The sequence below is a fragment of the Sebastes fasciatus genome, chromosome 22, assembly GCF_043250625.1.
Source record: "Sebastes fasciatus isolate fSebFas1 chromosome 22, fSebFas1.pri, whole genome shotgun sequence".
In the NCBI taxonomy this organism is placed as follows: domain Eukaryota; kingdom Metazoa; phylum Chordata; class Actinopteri; order Perciformes; family Sebastidae; genus Sebastes; species Sebastes fasciatus.
In genome coordinates, this window is record NC_133816.1 from 4,624,670 (window position 1) to 4,649,546 (window position 24,877).

The 24,877-nt window shown below is 43.7% G+C and overlaps 2 protein-coding genes across 4 annotated transcripts in view; one reads left to right on the forward strand and one right to left on the reverse strand.

The window, feature by feature from the left end:
* Nucleotides 1-16,245, reverse strand: part of LOC141760224 (leucine-rich repeat and fibronectin type-III domain-containing protein 4) — a 45,661-nt gene extending 29,416 nt beyond the window's left edge. The window contains exons 1-2 of the mRNA XM_074622857.1: nucleotides 16,130-16,245; nucleotides 14,128-14,977 (exon numbers count right to left, since the gene is read on the reverse strand). The gene's annotated coding sequence lies outside the window, so the exon portion shown is untranslated. The remainder of the gene's footprint in view (nucleotides 1-14,127; nucleotides 14,978-16,129) is intronic.
* The window catches only part of LOC141760222 (pyruvate carboxylase, mitochondrial-like), a 371,874-nt gene that overhangs the window by 247,468 nt on the left and 99,529 nt on the right, over nucleotides 1-24,877 (forward strand). The window lies entirely within an intron of this gene.

A 24,877-nucleotide genomic window follows, 5' to 3' on the forward strand; every position in this document is an offset into this window, starting at 1 on the left:
AAACGCCATTAGCCCGTAATCGACTTAAATCGACTTAGGGAACGCTGCAGTGTTTATAAACAAGGGGATTTGCATTAGCTCTCAAAAGCCACTTATCACAAGCACAGTAATCCACAGATCTGATTGGCGCTGCGAATAGGTGCGCCGCGAGGCTTCAGGCAGAATCGCTGCCAGCCACGGCGTCGTGAAGGGGTTAACATTTGTCTATACGAAGTGTGGAAAGAATGGAGATTTTTGAAAGCGACGACGTCAGTCGACTAGCAATACATACTGCTGACGTGAGCTAGGCAGCATCGTTTGATCAGAAAATACACACAAGCTCTACTGGCACAAATGCAGGGATCAAATATAGACACACACACACACAGAAATTCTTTCAATCACACTAAGGCTTCCTAGTATGCACTCTTACGCATAATCCAGGCCCTTGATATTAGGTGAGCGCTTGCATACAGAAACAACTGCTGGCATACCAAAACAGTCTTCCCACACAATCATAATTATAGGGAGGCCGACACACACACACACACACACACACACACACATACACACATACACACACATTCTCTCTCTCTCTCTCTCTAGGCAAGGAACAAAAGAACGCCCACATAGCCTCTTCGTGCGGCAGTCGTGTGTACTGTAAGCCCACTCATCCTTTTGATACTATCACTCCTCTCTGTCATTGCTCTGTCGTTTTCCGTCCTCTTTAGTCATCCAGAGTATAGAAAGCACCGGGGAGAGGGGTGCAACATTGGATATGGAAACGGACAACAAATGGGGGACGCGGAAAGCTGCATGAAATACAGCGAGACAAAACGAGAAGAAAATGGGAGAAGAGTGCACAAGATGGTGGAGGAGGGAAGGGGGGTGTAAAATTGGAGGAACCCGAAGATCTGAGGATGAGTGGAAGAGCGAAGGAAGTAAAGGGTTTTGAGGAAGACGGAAAGAAAAGAGGGATGAAGAGTCAGTGTGTATGAATGTGTGTCGTTAAGCGGATGGGCAGAGAAATATGTAAAGGCGATAAACGGGTGAAGGCCGCCATCCATCACTGTCAGAGAGAGGGATGAAGGAGGGAAGAGTGGATTTGATTAGGGGAAAGGAGTGCTGTGTCGAAACTGAGTTTGCAAGGCATCGCCATCATGGCGGTGGGAGACGCGAAAAGAGGGAGAGGCACGGCTGAAGGATGGGAGTGAAAAGGTGATGAGGTTAAGAGTGAGAGGTGGAGGAAAGAGGTCACCGGTCAAGAGGATGACAGTTAAGTTGTAAAGGATTGGCTGGTGGCATATAACACAACGCTGAAACATTATTGCCACGATTTGGCCATCGTAATGGTCTAAAAAACTGTTGGAGTTGAGAGACAACCTGTACGACCTGATTGTTTAACAAGTAGCCAGTGTACAGGCTAATTTTAAACCAATAAAAAGCTGAATCACCGTCAGACGATAGCCGGTGGGTTCCCAGATTGCATTGCGGCCAATGCGTTTCACTTATTTTGCTCTCCACACAGACCGTTTACCTTTTCATTCAACCAAAACCTGCTCAAATGCGATCGATCAGTATTACTCAGACTACAAACGGTAACGCTGCGGATACCAAAATCTTGTCCCGTTGCCTACAGATTCTGCATATGAATGCAGAAGCAGATCATACAGATTAGTGCCAATATGATAGCAGTGTTTCAGGACAGCTTTACTGGAACCTTACCTAAATAAATTACACCCTAAAATTGGTGAAATGTTAGATTAAACAAGGAATTAGGTGGTTAAAGGACAAGGAAACAAAATCTGACCAGATGTTCAATGTCAATTTTGGTACTACAAACCGTTACTGTATTATTTTTTTTTTAGCTGAATAGTGATATTGATTTTTTTATAATTTAACAAATCCGATAATGATACTGAGTGAACTGTATATATTTAGATAAACAAACAACAAACAAACTTGATACAGATCCCTGACACGATAATGTGCATGGAAAAAGCTTGTAATGAGAACACACTTCTTACGTTGGATGTGTAATTTTCACACCATGTAGTCTGCAATGTAGTGACGTAGGATAAAAGGGGAGAAAGGCCGCTAATGGCGAGCGGGAGGAAAGGTGGATGTGTCCAACATACACGAGACTTTCAACCAGGTTTGTCACGTTTTTTAGTGACGTTTGTTATGTGTTTTCCGTACTTATCTTAAGCCCAACCGTGACGTTTTTCCTAAACCTATCCAAGTGATTTTGTTGCCTAAACCTATGTGAGTGGTTTAGTTCTTTTTTAGTCAATACAAATTAATTTCCATACCCAGCCCTACTGACCAGTCACCAAAAGTGTTTACCATTTAAAAAAAAATAAAAAATATCAGTACAGAGGTTATAAATACTCCATACTGATGAATACCGGACAAATTCCTGCACTAACAAGCATTTCAACAGGAAATCCTGTCTGTTTTGGGTCTGTGACTGTAGTAGTCATGTGCGAAGATCAATACCTTTCAGACGCAGGTAGCATGTAATCCTAGTGTTTTTATCGAGTGTGTGCCTCTCAGAAAAGAAAAGAAAATCCTCAGATATCATTAAGTGGTTGATGTGCGGTTGTTTTATAATCTGTACGGTCATCATGTTTTTTTCCAGCCGTATAGGCAGGGGGGGGTATCGATGGGAAAAAGCTTACAGAACCCCTGAGGTACATAGTAGGAGTGAAACAAGAGAAATTGGAAATCAGAGAAAAGAACTGGAGTGTATTCTCTTTAAAATAAAAGGACTGCAGTGTCCTCACAGCGGGGCTCCAAAATAATAGTTCTTCTGAAATACTCCACTCAACTAATTCCTCCCAAACCTCTGTGTTGTTTTTGAGAGAGAAAAAGAAACAGCCTGTGTATCCGTATGGGTGTGTGTGTGTGTATCAGTATGTGTATACCTATCTGTATGCACCACCCTCTCTGACTAAATCCTGTTGGAATCCATCCTATTTGGAAGATTTTGATAATTGTTTCTATTCCTGGAACATTGCACAGTCAGATTTTTAAAAATGTTTTTGTTTGGGTTGTTTTGGTTTTTTTACACCTTTTTGGAGAAGTTCCACCCTCTGCATCAGTTTAGGAATTAAATGCTTATATAAAGAACTTGTTTTTGTCTCGCTGATGCACATTTCACAGCTATTGCGCGAAGAGCGTTAAAAAAAACTAAATTTTTTTGGTGATTTCCTTCAGCCGTCTGAAAAATCAAACGTTTGCTCCTTTTGTCCAGAAAATTGACTTTTGGAGACATGAGCGTTTTCGTCAGAGCCGAGTGAAATTGTGCTTTTGGCTACAGCGCCTTATCTTAAGTAAGGAGTTCTTAAAAGTATCTATAATCTTTTAACATGGCAACACTTCAGAGGACGCAAGCCCACCACGCTGTTTGGAGTGAAAACATGAAAATAGTATTGGTGAAGGCTTTAAAGTTGGGCTCTATAAAGGCTGCCACACTTTGCATCTACTTCGCGCAGATAAGCAACCCACTCTGTAATGAACTTAGAAAGCTTTGTTCAAAAAGTCAAAAAAGTTGAGAAACCAATGTTACCTTGGATTCTTTTGCCTGTTTTTTCGAGGCCAGACTTCCTCTCCGATGTCTATAAATGTGAGACTGCCTGATATTCTGAAAAACCAGGAGGCAGAGTTAACGCACTGCTCTTGATTTACCACAGGCTGTGAACTGGTGAACCGTGAAGACTTGTGCAATGGTGGACAAGAAAATCTCAAGCAGCGGGCCATAGCATTAAGCAGGCCCTGCTCTCGTCTGCCTCATGAGCAGAGTAGAGTGTTGTGCTGGATGTCACCGCCGCTCACATCTTTGCCGCCCCCGTAGTTTGGCAGTTTTGTGCCCCCTGGTGCCCCACCGCCATTCAGGGTCACTGTTGCTAGAGCTGAGTAACGCAGAAGAGCTGTCTTGTAGTTTTCCATACATTTTCTTGGAAATAGTATCTGTACCAATGGTGACCAAGTGAGAAATTTCAGCCAAAGAAAGGCTCTGTTTAATTCCCCTTTCTGATATTTAACTGAGCACGAAATTAGTCATCATGAAGCCAATGTCCGAACCCATCGGATATTGGTGAAGATACTATTATCTCATGAAACTAAAAAACCTAAAGAATCCATTGGTACTAATCATGTCATACTAGCTTGTCATGAAGGAGGATAAATAACGCTCCAAACTGGCATGACCATTTTCAAAGGGGTCCCTTAACCTCTGAACTCAAGATATGTGATTGAAAATGGGTTCTATGAGTACCCACGAGTCTCCCCTTTACAGACATACTGACAGCTGTTGTTGCCTCTTGGCCTTCAGTTTGCCATGTTATGATTTGAGCATATTGTTTTATGCTAAATACAGTACCTGTGAGGGTTTCTGGACAATATGTGTCATTGTTTTGTGTTGTTAATTGATTTTCAATAATAAATATATACATACATGTTCATAAAGCAGCATATTTGCCCACTCCCATGTTGATAAGAGTATTAAATACTTGACGAATCTCCCTTTAAGGTACATTTTGAACGGATAAAAAATGTGCGATTAATTTGCGATTAATCGCGATTAACTATATTAATCGATTGACAGCCCTAAAAATAGGATAAACAACACTATGAAACCTGCACGACCAGCTCTACATCAGCTTCAAACCCCATCTAACTGCTAAGAAAACAAATTAGGCTCATGTTCCGCCAACTCTATGACCAAACAGCTCAGGAACTTTTTCTTAGCAATTCTGCTGCAGTGTTGTGTTATATCTGAGGCAGCCAATCTCCCACTCCTTGCTGAGGTTTTGTAATTCTGTTTTCCTCCCTTTGGAAATCCTGCACGACTGCACAGCTTGGGGATCAAATTTTTCTGGGAGGTAAATTGAATTGGCAAACAGGCGGAGGTGACAATGATTTTCCTTGGCACTTCATTGGCTCAGATTGTGCCAGGGAGCTGCCTTCCTTCACAAGATCTGTTACGAAGCTCTCATTTGAATCCACTATCTAGTCTTTACCTGCTTTAAGATCAGTAGTTTTGTCCATATCTGTAGAAGTAGACTGTACTGGCACAGGCTGGTGTTTGCGCACTTTCTTTCACAGGGAAGGTTTGTTTTTTGTTTTTTTAACCTTGTAATGCTTCAATGTCACTCCAAACAGACTGCAAAGTGGGATCTCAGCATTATCTGTTTTGAAAGACTTTCTGTAAAAGCAGTACTTTCATTCTATACATCTGTAATAGTCATACAGTTGAGTAGCCAGAATGACAGGAACAGCTGAGCAAATGAGGGACATAAAGTGCTGAAAACAAGCTCTGGCAGTGCTGTTACGCTGCTATACCGGGATGCCTTTTTACTTGGAGAGGAATCGTTTTTCATTGGTGGATAGATGTCGTATCGGAGTCAGAGAGGCGGCTCAATACTGCTCTGTTTTGATTCTCCCTTACTCCAGATGGCAATAGCACAGTTGCATCTGATTAAATTGCACAGTAACGTGGTTTAAGATGGGGGGGGCTGATAAAGCCTTTAATTAATAGCTGACAGTCTTCGGGTTTGCCACATGCTCATCCTTTGATGCACATTCCATATTGTGATGAATGTGACGGGGACATTGATCTTGGCGTCTGTATGGATTGGCATCCTTTTATATACAAGCGTTTCTTTTAAAAGCAGCTCTAATCAGTGTTTTCACAACAATGTCATCAAATGAAAATGTGAAAGTGGTCGCTCGTAGTGATGATCCTACACAGATATTCCCCTCACGAGTTAAAAGAGAGTGAATATTGGACATGTATCGTGCTACACTTTAAATCTAGGGCTGTGTATTGACAAGAATCTAGTGATACGATATGTATCATGATACATACTCAATCCATCCATTAACTTCCGCATATTGGGGGCTGGTTCACGGTGGGCAGCAGGTTTAGCAGAGTATTCCAGACGTCCCTCTGCCCAGTAACATTTTCCAGCTCTTTCTAGGGGACCCCTGAGGCGTTCCCAGGCCAGACGAGATATATAATAATAAATAAGCATGTTTTGGGTCTACCCTGGGGCTTCCTACCAGTTGAACATGCCCAGAAACCCTCCAAAGGGAGGCGTCCAGGAGGCATCAGATACCAAAAACTGTCATACTTTAAAGAACACACCGCCATATGCATAAAATCAGAGAAAAAAACGTTTATTATGCGATCGGAGAGTGGGACTTTTTGTACAATCTGAGCTAGAGGTCGACCTATAATGGATTTTTAAAGGCCGATATAATAACGATAGCTTGGAGCAGGAAAAAGCCGATAGCCAATTAATCGGGCGATACCTTCTTTACTTCTGCAGCACCTTTAATCATTTTTTTGTCACTTCAAATTTAATAATTCGTAAGAGAATATATATGATTTGGTGGATTACATTATGGGAACATTTTCGGTTTATTTGCAATGGGATGATGCGCTGTTCTGTGTCTAAGAGTACGACTGGCCAGGATTACTTCTGTTGCGTGTATTGTACATTGTTAATAGCCAGTCTTGTAAACCATTAATGTTCGTGCGTATTCCCGGGATACAGGAGGAGGATCTTTAAGTGTGCGATTTCATTTCATGAACGGATGGTTACGTGGCTTGATTATTTGGAAGAGAGGTCGCCAAGTAAGCAACTCAATGTAACTGTAGTGAATGATTTATTTTCCTCCCTGTCTGCCTGTCTTGTATCTGGGACAAAGAGCTGATAGTGTTGCGTTATACATTCGAGAGATAACTTTTTTTATCCCTCTACCTGGACTTGGTGTATGGAGCCTCCATGCAAAAGGCGGTATCAGAGCCTTGTTCCGCCGATAAAGATAGTTTATAAAACGTCCTATTGGCGCCGATTAATCGGTCTATCTCTAATCTGAGCCACTCTCTGACACAAATCTTTGCATATAAACTATTAATTAAAAATCAATCCTGTTTTTGAGAGTCGATACAGTATCACAAAACATAATATCCTCAAGTGTATCAATATTTTCTTACACCCCTATTCAAATCTGCAGGTTATTACAGATTGACTAGTCAGACATCAAAGGAAGTCTGACTACTATGGACGTGGTCCCATTTATTTCAATCCACCTGTAAGAGTTTGGAGTCTGTCCCACCGTCTGCATCCGCCTGTTTCAAACTGAATATGAATGCTGCTTAAATTTTTTAATTAGGTCCCTCTTTCGTCAAACGTGATAGCGCCATAGCCTGAGGTCTGGGCCTAATTCCAAACACTCAGAATATGAAGCATCTAATTTATTTGAGTCCAAACCTCACTAGATATTCTTACACAGTTTGATGCTTTCGGATTTGTATCAGTTTGTATGTGAATTGTGTGCGTTGGGGCTTTGCAGTCATCGACGGGTCACCGGAGAGAAACTCTTCGACTTGAACTCCAAATCCAAAGTTGCAAACGTACAAACACTTAAACGCAGTTCTGCTTACACCCACGAATTTGCCTTTGCATGACACACATTATCACAAGTGTTGCAAAATAACTGCCCTGCCACTCACCCTGAACATAATGCGCTTGCAGTTTTCTCTGTGCCTCTCCTCCTGTTCATCCCTTCTGTTTTTCTCATGCCTCCTTCATCTTCCTCTCTCTCTCTCTGTGTCTTTCCAGCTCAACATTGTAGTCCCAACATAAGAATAATGTTTCTCTCCTTGTGTTTCTCTCTCGCTACCTCATCTCCTTAATTCCATCTCGTCCCTCTTATATCTGCAACCGTGCCATATTTTCCCTGGGTGTGCACCTGCGTGTGTTTACATAGCTGAGGCTAATCAACGAGAAAAAATTGCAATCCACCACAAACACCGGTCGACACACAAACGCATCACTCCTGAGCCGTCAACATCTCCCGCCCAATCAGAAACCCCGCCGCATCAATTATATGGACCCTGATTGGCCGACACGACAGGATGCGGCATGACAAAAAGTTGTGTGTGTATGTGTGTGTGCGTGTGCAAGTTTGATGAGTCAGCAGGGCTCCCAGCTTTCTAAGGGGGAATCCTGAATTACCCAATCAGCACTCTGCATCCAGCACAGTGGGATAATGTCACGCCAACCAGGCCTCTGAATCACAGTGATGGATGTATTGATTTATGCTTCACAAGCATACACATATACAAGCTTAACTCCATCTTCGGTCATGCATTTCTTTCTTTTTCCGTTTCTTTTTATTGTCCGTGTTGCGCTTGATGTAGGCCAGGTTCGGGGTAAGAGGTGGCGTGAGATTTTTCAGTGATGACTTGGTTGAGGCCTGTTAGTATCAGGCATGTTTGATCACAGAGGCTACTCTCAGCCATAATGAATCACCAACTGCACTGTAACTCACCACAAAGAGCTGCTTTTCCCCTGATGTGAGACACTAATAAAGGCGAAACAACACACTGCGCCGCGATGAGCCTGCAGGGGAAACTGGCTTCCCTTGAGTTTGTTTATTACCGCAACTCATATTCTAATGCTTAGCAGTGCCTGATGCAGGCTCCGTGCTTCTTCGCTTGTCAGACTATATGTGTTGCCGACGGAAGTACGAGCCGTTTTTTTTTTTCCTTCTGACAGTCATCACCCACGCCGCATTCTGCATCATGATTCACTTGAGCATCTACAACCCACTGCATCTGTCGAGCGTAGTTGTAATGCAGACAAACACCTGTGAGTTTGCAGATTTACAGGAGCGTCGGTTTGGATGTTATAGTGCACAGCTGTCGGAGAGGTGTTGGCAACATGCATAGCGGGGGGTTCTTACAAACCAGCTTTGTAAGCTGCCGTGCGAATGTTCAGAAACTCGCTGTTGAATAATATCTCACAACAACACACCACATGTCGTCTTTGTTTTCATCTCATCAAATCCCTGAAATCAATCGATTGTAGAGGAATAATCTGGCATCAGTTAGTGGACTAACAGTAAACAGATAACTTAAAGGAACAGTGTGTAACATTTCGGGGAATCTATTAGCAGAAATGGAATATAATATTCATGCCTTTCACGTTTTTACGTAACCTGAATGCCACCGTAGTTCTCCAACACGCTTGTGAAACTGCGGTATCGTGTGAAACCGCAGTTACCGCAGTCTTGGAAAGGGAGGAGTGAGCGGAGTCAGTTGGTTGCAATCTGCAACCACACCACTACCTTCCACCAAATCCTACACACTGTACCTTTTAAGACATCTTATCTGTCTTGGTGTGGTATAATACTGATACAATTAGCCAAATATTTACTGGTTCCAACGTCTCTAATAGGAGGATTTGCAGCTTTTCTCGGTTTTCTATAATTAAAAACTAAATATATTTTGGTTTAAGACTATTGGTCAACCCAGAATACTCATTTGAAGACACCGTATTGGTAATTTTTCACAATTTTCAGACATTTTATTGACTTGGAATAACTGTATTGACGAAAACAAATAATCAACAGATGAATTAATAATGAAGCTAATCAGTAGTTGCAGCCTTAGTGTGATAAATGCCAACCCGAGGATAAAATAAAGTCATTCCATCCTACATTTTAGACTCGCAGAGGTGAACAGGTTGTAGTTCTTGCTCGGATAGGACACATGCCTGTCGGTTTCCTGATGGCATTGAACACATCAAAGTTTGGTAAATGTGTGTAAATCCCCCTCTATCTTCAAAGGTTTTTTTTATACAAAGCAGGATTAGCAAGTTAGCCAGGTCGCCACTAGTCGCCTCACACACACTCTTTCCCATTTGGCTCTCCCCCATCCCCAAAACCAACCCTCCGTCTGTCTCCAGCGGTTGCCGTGGTTACAGTTTGTTCTGCTCATCAGGCGCCTGCTGTGCCTAAACAGACTGTCAACAGTTTAATTACTCATCCTCTCATCCCTCTATCTTCCCTCACTTGTGTACTATGCTTTTGCTTGTTGCTTCCACCTCTTAGCCACCCCTCCTCTTTATCTCCCCTTTCATCATTTCCTCCCTTCCATCCTTCCACTTCTCCATCCTCTCCCGTCCCTCTTTCCTACTATGTTTGACTGCTAACAGTCTAATTACTCATCCTTTTAATGTTCAATCACATTACAGTTCTGTTCCATTCATTCATCCATCTCTCTATCCCTCGGCGTGCCGACGCTTTATTAGTGTAGTTTTCTTTTTCAGGCATTGTTATGCCTCTATTCCCTTATCCCCACCCCCTCTTATCATCCACCTCTCAAGTGTCATCGCTCGGCGTTTCATTCTTCATTACTCTCTCCATCCTCTGAGTGTTCCTCCCTATCTTAAACAGTCAGTCGTGTAATTACTCCTCTTCATCACGCCATCGCTCCACACCTCTCTGTCCGTCATCTACCGTTCGCTTCCTTAGCCGTTGACAGCGGGCTGACGTCTCATCCTTAAATCCTCCCTTAACGGCCCAGCCTTTCCCCTTCTCTCCCTCCGCCATTTGTCATTCGTCCATCCTTTCATCCATCAAGTGCCACCCCTCCTGACATCGACCGCCTCTCCCCGTGTTTCGGGGGTTTCAGATCTACTCGAGGCGCTTCTCGCCTTGATTGAAAGCTGGTTGAATCAGAAAGGTGTGTGACATCCTACATCTATCACTCATCGTCGTCTTTGATGTCTTTTCATGTGTCTTTCTTTTCATGTAATTATCCTTTATCCCTGCAGCGATTGCACTTGGGATTCGGTCGGTCACTATTTTTCTGAACACTTTAATAAGTCTGTACCTCTCATCTCCTTCCTTTTGACTCTCTATTCAGTAATTGACCCCTACCCCGGAAAGCTAATGGCCAATCATAGCTTAGCAACCGTAACTAGGCGAAGACAAGCTTTGGCTTTCTCTGCATGTCGAAGTTCAACACATTCTCCCTCCCAACTCGTCAAATACCGCCGCTTGGTCAGCGCAGCTCGGCATCGGAGACCGACCAACGAGGTACCCCTCTTGCGTTACTTTTGGACGTGTCAGGGACGGCGTGTCAATATATGCTCGTTACATTCATAGTGTCCTTTCAAAATAAACCGTTTTCACAGGAAGTTAGGTTTAGGCAACACAACCACTTAGTTAGGGTTAGGAAACGGTCGTGGTTGACGTTAACTTCACTGACTAATGACTCACATGACTCACGGGACTGACCATGCCAACATGACTAAAGACTGGCGTGATAAAATAAGTCAACTTTTGGTTTCACACAGGACACAAACTGCGGTCTCCTGGTATAAAGTCTTATGTTCTGTTTTACCCACCAACCACCCCTGACGCCCGCCCTGAACGGACTCTAACGCTATTAATACTAATGCATTTCCAATGCCGAGGGGCGCTGACCAAACGGCGGCATTTGACGAGTTGGGAGTGAGAACGGGTTGCGAAGCTGTTTACGTATGTCTCTAGTAAGAGCAGTACTTGGCTTATTTCAGGCATCTAATCAAAAACCCATTCACAAAAACCCATCGACTTCCAGATGAGGGGAACCTAAAGTGCTAAAATGCTAACTCATTTCCAGATTTTAGGACTCATTCCTGCAGAAATCCCCATGAAGATGGGCATAGTTTCTGTTTAAAAAAGAGAACCTGCCAAACATATGAACAAAAGATACCAAAATGTCATCCTCTTGTCCAAGTATGTAAGCTCAGCTAAGTCATTTAGCCAGATATTGTATGTGTGTGTAGTCATTAAGTGTATCTTTGCAGGATATTCTTTTTACAACAAAGCTGGAAACATTATAAAGTCAGCTGGAGACTGTGTTTTTCAACCAACTCAGGGAGTTAACCCTGCCAAATCTGCCAGTGACAGTTGTCATATCGATGCAAAATCGGCGTTCGCTGGCTGGAAACTAGAAGCCTGCTTTTGTCTACTTCTGTCTGAAATCAAGGACCCATTATTTCCAAAATTTAAATTGTAGAATGGCTCACTGTTAAACTGTGTCGTGCAAGAACAGAAAGCTTGACAGGCGTAGCAACAGTAACTAAGCAGGAGTGGAGTTTAGCGAACGGTCAATTCATTGATCTGCAATTTTTTTTTTTTTTTACTCCCTTTCAATAAGTAGCCCAATGCCTGCCATTTTTTTTCTCCTTCCAGTCCTTCATTCACTTGCCAGTCTGCTCGTGTTGGCAAGGCTCCTACTTTGAACAGTGAGCATCCCATCTGTTCCTGCATCTCCCTTACTGTAGCCACCCAATGACAGACACCCGCGCTAACAACAAGATCATTTATTTAGAGAACGCTCTTTTATTCTGCCTTTTATTCCACTGTTTGAACCTTGTGACACTTTACCTGCTCTGTATTCTATCACTAGCACGAGAGCAAGTCCAATTATAGAATTAGGATTTGGTTAATGGATATCAAAAGGCCTCTTTGTTAAAAATATTCAAGCCATCATTCTTTTCAGAAATAGAGCTGCCCCTGTTCAAAGCAGGAGTCAAAACCGCTGTAAACGATCAACAGAGCACGTAACGAGCCCTGTCTCGGTTATTCAAAATGCTTATTGTTCATAAAAATAGTTCCACATGTAGTGTATTGTCTTTTAAGACGAATCTCTTCTGTTTGCAGGGTAATTAATGTTCCTCTAAGGTGGAATTTCACTTTTCCCCAAAGTTGGGCTTCATAATTGGCACGTCTATTACATGGAAAAGCCCCCTGGTACACCATATTCCCCTTGTAGTTATACCTCTAAATAGCTCATTACTGGTGCTGGGGATGTTTCCCAGACTTTTTGGGGTCATGTAAGACTAATTGTAGCCAATGGTGTAACAGTACAAGGCTACATAATGATGGCCATCTGTCATTTCTAATTATTTCTTCCATCTTTCTATTTTTATCGCCGTTAATTTATCATTATAGCCTCTTTTCTAACCTTCTTTATCATCGTGTCACTCATCATTCTTGGAGTCTTATCTCACTTATCGTTTAATCAATCAATCCTTAAGTCTTTTATTTTCCTCTCAATGTCATTTCTTTCTCCTCGAGCACTTTATGTCTCAATCTTTTTCTGTTATATCTTCCTCTGCTCCTCTTTATCCCTCCATTTCTCTAAATCCTGTCTCCTTGTTATTCCTCCCTCTGCTCTTATATCTCCTTCTCTGCTGCCATGAGCCCCTTCAGAATTTCACTCCTTCTCTCCTAATCTATTTGACTTTTTTCCCGTTTCTTCCATTCATCTGTCTCTTGTCACTTGAAGAAGTCAATCACTTCACCTCTTCTTAGTTTCAATCCTTTCATCTGACCTCTCTGAGCCCCCCTCGGTGCCCATCACTGTGTCGTGTGTCACCCCACCCTTCCCATCTCTTCCCCTCCTCCCTCTCGCACTCCCCCGTCTCCGTTTCGTCGCCCTCTTATCCTCCAATATATCCACTCAGTCAGTCTGATCTCCTGTGTCAGTGTGCCAAATCTGCGTGCGTGCGCTCACACGCAGCTTATGTAAAAAGCCTCAAACGAAGGGGAGAAGTGTTGTGCGCCGCCGATGCCGCCCCACAAACACTCTCAGCCCTGCATCCACACACTCTCGCCGCACATAGACACGCGCACGACACGCCAGGTGAGATTACATAAAGGCGAGGTGATGAAAGCCGAGCTAAAACGCACCTAGCGAGTAATCTGATACAGGACAGCTGGCTGACACTCACACACAGAAACACACAGAGAAGAGATTCTCAGTAGGGTAGGGGGATGTAGAGCAAAAAAAAAGAAAACATGGGGACTCTGAGGTGTAGAAGGATTAGAGTAGAAGGATAAGAAAAGAAAACTGTGCCATGTGGGAGTTCTGTGTGTACTCTGAAACTTGATGTTTGTGTTGTATGAATGCTCATCTGTTCATTATTTATATACCTGTGTGTGTGTGTGTGTGTGTGTGTGTGTGTGTGTGTGTGTGTGTGTGTGTGTGTGTGTGTGTGTGTGTGTGTGTGTGTGTGTGTGTGTGTGTGTGTGTGTGTGTGTGTGTGTGTGTGTGTGTGTGTGTGTGTGTGTGTGTGTGTGTGTGTGTGTGTGTGTGTGTGTGTGTGTGTGTGTGTGTGAGAGAGAACACAGAGTTCCCAGTCCAGTGGGTGCTGGTGTTCACTGCATTGATGTGCTCAATGATTCAGCACAAGAGGGCTAACCATGCAAACGTGGATTCACCTTTACCGGGCCAATGTGTGTCTCTGTGTGCATGCGTGTGTGTTAGAGTGTGTGTTTGAAACTGCATGTTACCTTTTCCGTCTGTGCGGCTCTATAATCCGAATCAGCTCCACATGTTATCCAGGTTTATATGTGCGTGTGGTGTGTGTGTGTTTAGCACAGCCCCAGGTGTTTCTCCTTGTGTTGGGCCAGCGGGAGTTGGAGTTGGAGGTGGTGGTGGTGGTGGTTGGGGGGTGGAGGGGTAAGGGGTTGTGTGTTTGTGCTGAAATCTGTCCTACTCCCCCCTTCAGACGCACGCGCCCCCCGCACACATCAAAAGGAGGCTGTAGGATGTAGGTCAGTGTCAGAAAAACCAGAAGAGTTTTGCGGAAATTCCAATCCCACGATATCCTCTTAGGCTTCTATAGATGGAAGAAAACCTGGAAAATCCCGAATTACTCGCTCAATCCTGGCGCTGTATTCCGAAATAGAGACTTCAGTTTGAGAAAAAAAATCCACTTGGTTCGAAATCCTATTTATGGCGTCATGATATGATTTCCTCATGGCTGTATTTAACTTCACTTGGAGCAGTTGAGTCGGCAGAGAATAGGAATCCTGGAGTCGGCGGCTCCACTCCTCATCCCCTTCCCCCTTCTCTCGCTCCCTCTTTCCTTTTTTTTTTTTAATTCCTCCACCCTCACTCTTCTTATTTGTTCATCTGCCTCTCTCTCCTATTATTGCTTCACACATTCAGTTTTCTTGCCCCCCCCTCCTCTTCCTCTCATCCCTCACTTCCCCCCCGGAGTGATTTCCAGGGTGTGTCACTGGGGCTCTCCACGCTGCGCACGGTGCGATCGGCGTCTGTTCTCCCACATTGAATTACTGGTTCATTGATGACCTTGGAGGGAGTTTTTTTTGGAGAGATGGAGGGATGGCTAGAAACCTGCAAAAGAAGGAGAAACACGGAGTGTGAAGAGGATGAACTGTGTGCACTCTACATGTGTTCCATTAATGCCTTCTTTACCCTCTGTGTGTGCGCTCGCATAAATCGCACAAATATTGGAGTCCATTATCACTTTTATGCCTCATCCTTCTTTTTCTCCTCCTCCCATCTGACCTTCTCTTCTCTCCCCCCCCCCTTCCCCATCCATCCCTCTTTCCACGACTCCCACTGTCGATCATGGCTTCTTTAAATCCCCCCCACCTCCCCACCTTGCCACCCCTAATTTTTTTTTCTCCCCCCCCCCACCTCACCTGTCTGTCACAGAGAATCAATAGTTCTGAGACCCTCTTAACGCCTCTCAGCAGGCTGCATTGTCTTGTTCTTTCTCACTCACGCACACACACACACATGCACACAAACACACATCCATGCAGCTCATTCGCACGTGCTTGAACACACACCACCGCCGCTACCACCACCACCACGCACACATCCACTAAGTAGTCATGCAGTGATACTCTCCTGCAAGCGCGCACAGCCTCTGCATCCCTCTCTCTCCTCCACTCTCTCACACACACACACACACACAAACACACACACACACAAACACACACAGTCTAATGAAACAACTGGGCTATTGATCAGCGCCATGAATGTCAGACAGTTCAGAAGTCTACCCCTCACACACACACACACACACACACACACACACACACACACACACACACACTAGCCTGTCAATCAAACTCCAAAAGCCGACACCTTTAAGAAGACAATCTCATTATCTTGCTCTAAAGCCGTGCACTCACTCTGTGTTTCTCTGTGTGAGTGTGTGTATATGTACATTAGTGCAGCAGCAGCTACATATATGCAGTCTCTCTCTCCCTCTCTCTCTCTCTCTCTCTCTCTCTCTCTCTCTCTCTTTCTGCCCGATTTTTTCTTCTTCTTCTTGAATTCAATTGAAAATCCTTGATTAAATTTTTTTCTCTTTTCCTCCTCCTGTTTATCTGCTCCTCTGGTGTTCACTTTGCTACTTCAAAAGCACAATGCAGGCACTTGGTGTCCTTTTATCTATTTCTCTGCTTCTTTCATCCTTATCTAGCATTCCCCCTTTTGTTGCCCTCCGCCAGATGAAAAGGTGGAATTACTAACCTTGTTTTCCGGATCATACCACCGCGACTCCTGGAACCGTCACATCGCCCTGTCTCCGCGGCTCTCTCTCTATCTCAGCTCCCGTGGAAAAACACCCATCTCTCTCTCTCTCTCTCCTCTCTATCTCTATCTCACACTGTCTATCCTCTCTCTCTCTCTTTCTCTCTCTCCTCCCGCTGGCCGTCCCCTCGCTCGGTCTCGACAGCTGCAGCGCTCTGTCTGCCTCCTCTGTCGCTCTTCCGTCAGGCTGTAGGCTGATTGAATTTTAAGTCATGTTAATCCCACAGAACAGGTACTGAATGAAGGAGGGGATGCTGCAAAAAAAAAAAGAAGAGAGAGAGAGAGGGAGAATAACAGAATGCAAGGGAGTAAGCTGCCTTGTATTTTTAGAAATCTCCTCTCTCCTTCAGGGAGGTTTTCTTCAGTTTTCTTTCCCCCCTTCACTTGTCCTGCCCTCCACCCAGTCACTTCACTTCATTTATCTATCCTCTCCTCTCGCTTTTTTCCTTGATTCTTTTGGCTTTCTTTGTCCTTATCTGGTGGAGAAGAGTGTGTGATTCCCGATGAAGAAGCAGAAAAGAGGACTCTGATGTGGCTCCGGCAGCGGCAAGCAACGGACTGAGAGAGAGAGAGAAAGAGAGAGAGAGAGAGAGTGCACAATAGAGAGAGAGGCATGAAAATGAGGGGCAGGAGAGAGAGAGGAGGAGGGGGGGTGAGGAGGAAGAAAGAAAGAGGAGAAGAAAGATGGAATCCTGTAGGAGGAAGAGGGAAGATGAGGAGGGATGAGGAATTGAAGGGAGAGAGGAGGGAGGATGAGAAAAGAGAAGAGAATGAAACGGGGGGAGAGGGAAGAGGAGTAACGATTATGGAGGGAAGTGATGGAAAGTAATTGAGTAAATTTACTCCAGTACTCCACTTAAGTTCAGTTTTGAGGTGCTTTACTTGAGCATTTCCATTTTACACAAAGGTGGTGTGGTGGTAAAGGTGTATGAATAGCATGACATTCCGCCTGGCATGAGGACGCTTTTTGGCCTTTTCATGTGTCATCTGTACGCACCACAACAAAACGACGGTGACGTCTGCTGAAAGGTTAAGGCAACAAAATCACTTAGTCAGGTTCTGCAAAAACATCATGGTTGGGCTTAAAATAAATACGTAAAGTAAGTACAATACATACGGAAACAATGTAACATAAGTTCAGAAAACACGTCACAAACGTCACTAACATAAATCACAAAACAAAACACCGGTCTCCTGGTTAAAAGTCCTGTGTTTGTTGGACCCATCCCCTCCCGCCCGCCATAAGCGGCCTTTCTCACATTTTATTCTACGTCACTAGCTCTGAGCGAAGCATATTTAGAAATATTTACAAATGACACGTCAAAAGCAAGAACGGCGTTCTTATTGCACGCTAAATGCCTTGCGAATTATTAATCATCAATACGCTTTTTCATGCGACCGGGCTGCAAATACAAAATATTGTACTTTTTATCCACTACATTTATTTGACACCTGGAGTTATTAGTTACTTGTCAGAGTAAGATTATATGTACAAAACATATAATCAACTTATTAAATATTGACACATTGTTTTAGATTGACTATCCAGCAGTATATAAAGCAGTTAAAGTAGCTCCACCTTGAAATGTGAAATGTTAAAATGCAGCTTATATTGCAAGTTAAAGGATAGGGCTGGTAATATTCTGTTTCTTATTTTCAACAAATCCCATAAAAACACATAAATCAACAATGACCTTGGGGTTGAGTGCCAAAAACAAGGTAGGGAAGTTGCAAAGCATTGAGTAGCAGACAGAAAGCACGGTTGGTTTTGGTCTTTTCGTGGAATTTTGATGAGAAAAATATTGAATAAATGATTCAATAATAAAGAAATGGAAAACCATGGTTCTCTGCTGGAAAACCCCCTCTGGGTTGGGAGTGAGTCTCTGCCCCAAGGGAAGGAGTTCAAGTATCTTTAGGGTAAAATGGAGCGGGAGATGGTCAGGCATTTGGTTGTGGTGTCAGCAGTAATGCGGGTATTGTATCGCACCATTGTTGTGAAGAGGGAGCTGAGCCGGAAGGCAAAGCTCTCGATTTACCAGTCCGACTCTCACATATGGTCATGAGCTTTGAGTAGTGACCGAAAGAATAAGATCGCGGATACAAGCGGCCAAAATGAGTTTCCCCCCGTAGGGTGTCTGGGCTCAGCCTTAGAGATAGGGTGAGGAGCTCAGATGTCCGGAGGGAGCTCGGAGTAGAGCCGCCGCTTTGATCAGGATGCCTCCTGGGTGCTGAGACGTTCTCCGGGCACCTCCAATTGTTAAGACGCCCTGGGGTAGACCCAGAACCCAGGAGAGATTATATCTCATCTGGCCTAGGAGCACCTCAGGGTCCCCCAGGAAGAGCTGGAAAATGTTGCTAGGGAGATGTACGTCTGAAATACCCTGCTTAGCCTGCTATCCTTGTGACCTGGCAAAAATGGATGGATGGACGGAGAGATGATAAATAAAAGTATTTGTGGTGTTACACTTGGTTGTACAAACAAAATGTGACAAAATCAGTTGTGTGAAAAATGAAAAAAGAGCTTGAGAGAAAGGAAGTAGATATTGTATATAATAATTGAACGCACTTTAAGGGGCCATTCTGCATATTGAATGTTTTCACTTTTGATACCGAGCACATTTTTGTGTTAATACTTATTTTGAATTCAGACTTTTACTTAAAGTCGAGATGAATTGAAAAATGCTCTTTTAACCCTTTTAGATCACAACCCCGGTCATATTTTGCACCTATTTAACAATATATGCAATTACGTAAACTAGTACCAACCACTTTAAACCAATAATATCATGAAATCCATCAATCAATCAATCTGCAACGACAAGGGAGGCGTGTGTGTGTGTGCTCTGTGTTCACACTACGAGCGAGAAAAGCAACAAAGCAGCCAAACGTGGCCAGCGGCATTGTCACCAAGTCACGGTTGACGTGTCGCTCAAGCACTTGTTGATGTATTATGTCGTTAAATAGCACTGGAAACTGGCTAATGACATTTATTTTCTTTGATTTGTAGCGCGTCGTGTCGGGCCTCCGTTTGTAGCTTCATGTCACCAGCTTCCATTGAAAATGACTTGTCGCTCGTAGTGTGATCACAGAATAAGCCCGCCCTCTTCTTAGATGTCCAATGAAATACGAAGGATTAGATTTAAATCCCTCTTGTAACTGTACACCGCTCAAATATTCCGTTTCGCTGGGGACATGAGCTAAAGACGCTCTAACTTCCGTTTCACTGGGATGTTAAGTGTATTTTTACACAGTGATAACACTTGTTATGCTTAAGGAAAGGATCGGAGTACGTGTTCACCACAGATGGAGGGAGAGTAGAAGGAAGGAGAGATAGAGGAAGAGGAGGAGATAAAAGTCGGCTAGTATGACAAGGGTGTAGCGAACCTCTCGGTGCCTCGAGCAACCGTGGGTCATGCCGGGCTGAGAGAGGGGAGCAAAGACGGAATGATTAAAGGAGAGTGAGCAGATGAGTGGCGGCGTGCGAGGAGAGGGAGGCAGAGAAGAGAGAGAGAGGAGGCCGGGGATCTCTGGGGCGTGAGAGAGATAAGTGAGGAAGAGAGGGGCTAGTGAGGGATAGGAGGGAGGAGTGGATGGAGTGATAGCACGGTGATAGGAACAAGTGTAGCTGATACGACTTCAAACGGTGGTCGAGCGCTTGATTTCCCCGCCTCGCCGACGGCTGCTGGAAATGGGCGTTTAATGGAAAACCAGCTGTGAGTGCGAATGTGTGTGTGTCCCATTACTGAGGCAGAACCTCTCACGTTGGAGATATTGGATACTGGAATTAAGTCGTTTTCTAACATTCACATATGTGCAGGTCCATTTCGTCAACACAATCACACACTGGAGATGAAACATCAAGCAGGGACAGAGATTTGGTTGCGTTACTGATGAATTGGTTTTTCACGTTTCACAATTTCCACCCAGGACTCCATTTTTGTCCTTCATTCACTTTCTGATCTTCTAAATGTGTCTCAATCTGTGCCTCCCCTCCCTGTTTATCTCCACCTTTTTGAAGCATTTACCGCTCATCCCACTTCAATGCATCTTTCTTGACTTTATTTTTACCTCCTTGTTTTCTTCCTCTTTACTCTCGCTCCATTTTTTACCCCTGCTGTGGGCCAGTGTATTTTTAACCTAGTAAGCCAGACCTCCCTCAAAGCAAGGTCCAGCAAGGAGAAGTTTGATATATCATTTCACCCGAACGTATCCCGTTTACAGCGCGCACGGCTTTGTGGCTCGTTGCCTCACAATTAATCAAACCTCTAGTGGTTTGGCACCCGGTCCTGTCGTCAGGGAGAGTGACCTTGCTGAATGAAATAAACTAACATGACCTACTGCTGGGTGATGGATGAAGTGAGTTCACCAGTCGGGAGAAAATCTCATTACTGACTGGCTTGTTATGGTTTAATTCAGGGGCAACTCACAATCAGGTTACCTGCGGATATGATTACATTTAAAAGGAATTACCACAAATCTATAGGGCAAAGGTCAATGATTTTGAGAACATTTCCCGTGACTGTGACCGCAGATCAGTCGTGTTAAAGTGAAGCGCACTAACGCTAGGACTGAGTACTAAACAGAAGGATTGGCAGGATCTTTTTTAGTTCATTCTGAGTAATGCTGCACTTAATCAGAAGGAGGGCAGACCTGCTCCGGTTCGGTCAGGCCAAATTAGCCCCTCAAAGTGAGAAACAGTTGCAGGGGAGTCGCCCTACTGACCCTGAGCTGAACGAATCCATCCACTTTTTTATTGCAAATTGGTTCACTGGTCAACTCACTGGTGGTGTCAACAAACAGGAAATATCTCCATATTAAGTATTCATATGGCTCACTCGAGTCAGGTGCATGCTAACACTTAAGCAGATGGTATTTGCTTCTAAGAGCTGAACACTAAGCACATGGTATCTCAGATATGTTTGTTTAACATTGTCAGGCTTTAGTATGAGCCGAAGTATTTTGGACGTTCACGCTTGTTTGCTCTTTACTAGCACACTGGAACTGAATTGCAACAATGACCATGAGGTGTAAGTGCTGCCTTTCACTTCTTCAGAAAAGATGAGACCAATATACTGCAGATGTGAAATGTCTCAATTACCCTTGAAGCTGAGATTCAGCTATTTAAAGATACCCTCTGGAGTTTTTGTAACCTCCAAGAGTGTTCGTCCTAGTCCCGCCCTACTGTGCTGTGATTTGCGGATTATCTGGCGATAGTAGTGTGCTTTCCTACGCTGTGATAACTAGCGTAAGATGGACAAGAGTAGATTAAGTTGTTAAAAGGGACAGTGTGTAGGATTTGGCAGCATCTAGTGGTGTGGTTGCAGATTGCAACCAACTGAGTACACCTCCGCTCACGCCTCCCTTTCAAAGACTGGTCACGCGAGCCGCCGAGTGCAAAACCGTGGTAACGCCGTTCGTGTTTCTACAGTTTCACAAGTGTGTCGGAGAACTACGGTGGCCTTCAGGTGACGTAAAAACGTGAAAGGTTCTCTCAAGAGCTAGTGTTTGGTTTGTCCTTTCTGTGCGAAACATGGCGAAGCAACATGACAGACTAGATGGAGAGGACCCGCTCTCTATGTAGATATGAAGGGGCTCATCCTAAGCTAACGAAAACACAACAATTCCTAGTTATAGTTGATTATACACTAATGAAAACATAGTTAGGAATATTATATTTCTTAAGTTTAGGCAACCTTAAGTTTAGGCAACAAACCTAAAGAGGTTAAAAGGTTAAAAGAAACCCTTTCTGGCAGAAAGCCCTCTAGACAAACTTCTCCCGTCTGAAAATCAAAGGTGAAAATGAGCCGAACAGTCGAGGCAATGAGTACTAGCCAATCACAGCACAGTAGGGCGGGGCTAGACAGAACACTCTTGGGGGGGGGGAACAAATAACGGACAGTCGTGCCAATGGTTTTACACTATTCCACTGATCTACAGGTGGCAGTAATGCCACCATGTGCCAGCAAAGGCAAAGAAGAAGAACACCGCTAGCAGGTAAACGAAGCTGTAAACAATGCAGCACTTGAAATACCTATTAAAATCTGCTTTGCAAATGTTTTATGAGGAAGGAAAGGTATCCAACACATTAGTTAGGCCTCAGCTGTGCAGCTGAAGAACGTGTCCTTGCCTGCAGCAAGAATGTAAACTGGTGTGTGTGTGTCTGAGAGAGAGAGAGAGAGAGAGAGAGACAGACAGACAGCGAAAATAAGGAGACATTTTTTACGAGATGGTTGAGATTTTGAGGAATTAAAATATTTGCATTGAATCAAACAAGCAGTCTAAAAGTCTACACCTCAGCTCCACTTAATGTTCATCTGTCATATGGCTGGTTTGTCATCAAGTAAGGACTTTTTTTTTTTTTATCTGGTGAGTATAAATGAGTCATGTCTTTGCGTGACACGGCGGCTAAATATAAGCGACACTGAAACGTGCTCACTGAGCACCTTTGCACACAAACATGTCGCACATAATCACCAGTGTGTCAAATGCTTTCATTTCCACACACACACACCCCCACACACATTAACATCACATACACATGGAACATACAATCTCTATGCAAAGCAACACATAAAAAAACACACTCACACACACGAGCATGATTGAACATACACATTCAATCAGAGACATGGCATGATTGCATGGTTGCACACGCAATATTATCACACAAATCAGGACAGCACACGCTGCAGTTAGACACACACACTCTTACAAGGCTAAATGAAACGCACGCACACAGACACACACTGTGATGTCAGGGGTAAATGGTGTGGAGGTTTAGATAGAAGGGCAGATCCCCGACTATTTGTCTCAATCTAGGGATAACGAGAGACAAGGACAGACACACACAGTCTCACACATGCAGCAGCCACACATTCCTGCCTTCTAATTCTGCTCTTGAAGCCATTTGCATGTCATTGTGCTTTTATTTCTCTCCTGTGCGTCAGTAATAGTGTCTCCGAAATGATTTCCCAGTTAACTGCTGGCAGACCGTTTTACCAGCCATCGGCGGCAGTCAATGAAGTACGAGAAAAACATGCTGGGCCTCATTTGTCTATATTTCTTTAAGTGTAAAGCCTTGACAAATACACTCAGACGTACAGTAAAGACACAGGGCTGGAATGGCTTCAGGGATATGTCGCTTAGAGAAAAAGAATCAAACTTGCGAGCCAAATGTTTCCGATGGTGAGCTGCTTCGATGCATTATGCGCTGCTGGAATTTACAGTGGAAATAACAAACAAATGTATAAGAGGCGAGTAATAAAACTTTCTTTGTGTGTGTATGTGGGGCTACATAAATGGGTCTGTGCAGAAATGCAATGGGCTGTGGAGGGGGAAAAAAAGGCTGTTAAATGTCGAAATAGAAAGCTGGGAGGTACAAATGAAAAGATTGCAAATTAGATTTTGTTTGTTGATTGTTTCCCCTGGAATAAGCTGCGGTTTCTTGGCGTTAGTTCTGTTAGAAATGCATGGATGTGTGTCTGTGTGTGTGTGTGTTACAGAAAGAAATGGACTTCACTGACAAATTTACATGCATATAATTATCAGATTATAGCCTCTAATCAGCGTGAAGATTCTTTTTATGGCTTGCATATTGAACTGTTCCATTAATACCCCTGTTTCTGTGCTACGATGCAAAAATACTGTCATCACAATGCCATGGTTTACTCTGTTTGAACATTGCAGTAGAACTCTACTTTGAGTTGTTCTTTTAAAGGTGCTAAATTCAATATCCTGAGCATTAATATAGCAGCAAACAACTCTTTGCTATGTAAAGTCTTGATTGTTAGACAATAAGACTTGAGTAATGTCTACCTGAGCAGAGAAGGAAGTCCCTCTCCCTCTGTGTGTGTGTGTTGTAATATGAGCTTTTCTGTGCTTTGTTGACGTCGCCGGGCCAGCCGGCTATATTACGAATCCTGCTTTAGCGAAGCCGCACATGCTTTTTACGTGTGTTTTCAGTTCATGGAAGTTAATTGTAACAATTTGGTTGCCTAAAAATGTCTTATTCAGCATTCGGTTGTACTTAGCTCCACCCCTCTCTTATCATTTCTGGTTGAAAAAGAAACGAGATGGTGACGGCCAAATTGCCGTACTCGAGGCTTCAAAACGTCAGTCCACAAACCAATGGGTGATGTCACAGTTACTACGTCCACTTATATACAATCTATGTTTTAGCACCGTTAGATGCGAACATCCGGTTTGCCGTCGCCATAAGAGCCGTTGAGAGGTAATAGAAATGCTCCCAATCGTGTATTCAGAGCATGTATACAGAGATGTTTTCCCCTAAAGAAAGATGTGCCACTCTGTCACTGTAAATTGCACTTTGGAGCACAGAAAGTTTGTTTTATAGCCTAGAGAGTGTTCCTCAAGACAATGCAGTGGAAGAGCAGACTCAAGTGTCTCACCAGCTGACATCTTTGGCATGTGTCATCAAGCAGTTGGAGTGCCATGCGCTTGCAAAAAGCTGTTAAAGCTCCCAATAAAGAGCTGGATTAAGGTGTTTACATGACTGAAGTGCCCTTAAATAATGCATCTAAAATTGCTCACTGCTTATTCTGACTATGAGAATAATTGCATTAACAGAATAAGAGCATGTTGTTTACACGGGCTCCACCTCAGTCACTTTAATCGCATTATGATTGGATTATTGGCTGCGCGAGCAAAAGTAGTTAATAGACACTTCCC